This window comes from Oryzias melastigma, linkage group LG14 (genome assembly GCF_002922805.2).
Source record: "Oryzias melastigma strain HK-1 linkage group LG14, ASM292280v2, whole genome shotgun sequence".
In the NCBI taxonomy this organism is placed as follows: domain Eukaryota; kingdom Metazoa; phylum Chordata; class Actinopteri; order Beloniformes; family Adrianichthyidae; genus Oryzias; species Oryzias melastigma.
Window position 1 is genome coordinate 13,921,044 of NC_050525.1, and position 3,073 is coordinate 13,924,116.

Here is a 3,073-nt window from a genome sequence, read left to right on the forward strand (position 1 = left end):
ACACACACACACATACACACACCTCTTGATTAACTAATGTCCAATTCGATGCAGTGTATTTCAGGAGCTTGTCACCTAATGCAGGCAGCTGATTAACCTCAAGTCTGGCTGGCGAAGCCCCCACCTCCCGAACATCCTCCACCCCTCCTCAGCCTTTGTTGTGGCGGCAGCAGCAGAGCATGCATTGCACCGGCGGTCTAAAGCATTGTGTCTGATTTCCAGCAGACACACTGACCTCTGGGGATTTATTGACAGTAAACTCCACAGAGGCAGCAGGCACAGAGCTGGGAGCGTAGATGCAACTACAGAGGCAATGAGGGGGGGGGTATAGATGGACAGATATGGAGGAAGAATATGAATGTGATGAAGAAGAAAGGAAAAAAAACGGGGTAGAGACTGGCAGGGGAAAGAGAAATCAATTCCGGACGAAGGGGTGCACATGTGGAATTCAGTTTGGTTGCGAAATTCATTTTCGGAGTATTAGCAAGCGAAAGAAAATGGCCGTTTCCTACAAGGATCTAATTAATTTTGAAGGATCATCAGCCCCTTTAGTCCAAGGCAGGGCACATGAGGGAGTAGGGGGGGTGTGGAGGAGGGAGGCAGACCCCTGGGCTGATTAGAATTCACTGCAGGTAGGCGCTGGCTGCTGCTCACCCACTGTGTCGTGGCTGAAATGGAATCACTGCTGTGAGTGGCAGTCTGGCCAGCGGAGGCCCTCCTTTCCCCTCGGCCTGCCTCCTTTTGTTGCCGCCATTTACCTCACGTTACCCCCCCCCCCCCCACCTCCTTCTAAGGCAGGTGAATTTACATGGGAGAGTAGGGGAACACAAACATGTGTTTGCATTGTGCTACAAAAGACACTAAAAAAAAACAAGAAGAAAAAAAGGGTTTGGCCGTAACTCTTGGATCGGAGCACAACTGTGAGCTTTGTTGTGACTTTTTCTGTTGGCTTTCACTTTGGCAAAGTCATCTCAGGTCAAATGAAGGGTTACGCCTCCGCTCGGTTATGGTTTTGGAACCGATAAGGGAGCAAGGGTCATGTTTGGCGTCAAGAATTTTATTGAGGTCAATAAATTCATATATACTTATAATGTGTACATGCTAGCCTGATAAATTGGTTAAATTAATAACCTTTTTTTTGTCTAAAACAACAAAACATGCCAATATTTTAAGTTGCAGCGATCAACCCAAAGCAGAGCTTGCAGGTTTTTGTCACCCCAAGTGTCTGTGAACGCCACTGTTTTGGCTCTTAACACTTCTGGCTTTCTCTCTCATCCTTATCTAAAATAAGGATGTGTTCAACACCTTTCAGGTACATCTGTTGCCCAAGTTGTACTTGCTATCTCGGCACAAAAGTTCAGGATGTGCAAAAAAAAAAAATCAATTCAGGAGGGTGTGGAGGTCGCTTGTTTAAAATCTTTTAGTACGTTCGCTTTTGAGTTTTTACCTGAAAGTTAAGTACGCAACCGCTGAAGAAGAATAATTTGTGTCAACACTAATGCGCAGGTCTGGTCAAATTTGAGCCTCGCTGTGGCTGTTTGGCAGCAAAATGTCATTCCTGGCATTTCAGAGAGCACTTGATGTTCGAGTTGTAGCAAATGGAGCGGCTTGGAAATGTCTTTGCCCAATTTTCTTGAAAAATATTGCGGAATGTCGGGTCAAAGTTTTGATCCGCGCTTGCTTGAAGGATAAACATGTTTTATAATTTGCAGATAGTTTTATAGCTTCGCCGATTGCCGGATTTAAATGCACTTTGAACAATGTGGGACTAATAAGACAGAGTGTTTTTAAAAAGGGCATTTTGCATCGCTCCGGTGCCTTGTTTAAAATCAGCATCATGTGTATTTGACTGTCAAGTCATTGGTTTGACGTATTTTGGTGTTTTACGTTGTAAGAGCAATTGTGCCAGGCTTTTTTTTTTCTTTTTTGGCGTCACTAAACCAGCTCATCACATGCTTTATGTTGTTGAATGCTTTTTTTGTCTTTTTTTGTTCAATGAATGCTTTGTGTATTCAGTATTTCTATTATTATAGCATCTTTGCATTAAACGTTTGGGGTTTCGTTTGGGGAAAAATGGTCACATGCGGTGAATGTGACTGTATAAATGAATGAGATTTTTTTTTTTTTTTTTCCTGAGAAGGGTGTGGTTTTGTTTTCCAAAAGATAACTGTTGAGAGAGGAACTGGCTCCAGCAGCTGCGTTATTTGCAACCTTGATTTGTAATTTTGGAGTCATGTGATTGCAGGAATGTCCATTCGTTTTGCTGTAAAAGCTCCTCACACATCTGTTGCAGCAGCGCGCTTTTTGGCAGATAACTCCTGCTGCTGGGGCTCGGGGTTCATTAAGGGAGTGGCAATATCGACGAGATGTTTTGTGGCATTAAAGATTTGTCTTTTGTCTTCCGTCTCCCCTCCAAAACCCCGCTGTAGAGCAGCACATGATTTGGGCAGAGAGAACTGACAGCCTCGCCTAACACCAGGCCTCTGATCAGCCATCTCCACCAGCAAACTGAACTCGCACTTCATCACCAGCCACACAACTATCGCCGTAACAAGACGTCATTTAACTGTAAGTAATTAAGCTTTTAATGTTGTTAAAACTTCTGATTTCCTTTTCAGCTTCTATACTCTTTTTTTTTTTGGCAGCCATGAAATTCTCTCCCACATGGTTCTGTGTTTATTTATCATCAACATTTTTTTCATAACTCAATCACTTTCTTTACTAGCAAATATAATTGAATCAAATTTCCTAAGTATTTTTCCTTTTTTTTTCTTTTAAGTATTTTTTAATTACCATTCAGCCTTAGAGGTGCTGTCTTTGAAGAAAAAAAAAGCTTTTGTATGAGTACAAAAAGAAAAAAGAAATTAACGGCTTAAAAATTAGCAGCTTTTACATTTTTGTTCTACTTTAAATTTAAATTTATTTTAACACCTAAGTGAGAAGGAAACACACCTTTGATGAGACGGGTCACATTCAGTGTATTCTCAGGATAGTTGGGAGGGAAGCGCCATGACAGTGAACACATGGCTGACAAAGAGGCTGGTCCTCTGAGCCCGCTGCGCCACCTAATGGT

General features: G+C 42.4%; 1 protein-coding gene across 3 annotated transcripts in view; it reads left to right on the forward strand.

The window, feature by feature from the left end:
- The window catches only part of zbtb20 (zinc finger and BTB domain containing 20), a 27,402-nt gene that overhangs the window by 16,023 nt on the left and 8,306 nt on the right, over nt 1-3,073 (forward strand). For 2 of the 3 annotated variants that reach the window (XM_024264736.2, XM_024264748.2), the window contains exon 2: nt 2,430-2,568. The gene's annotated coding sequence lies outside the window, so the exon portion shown is untranslated. The remainder of the gene's footprint in view (nt 1-2,429; nt 2,569-3,073) is intronic. The other variant, XM_024264743.2, reaches the window with a different exon arrangement.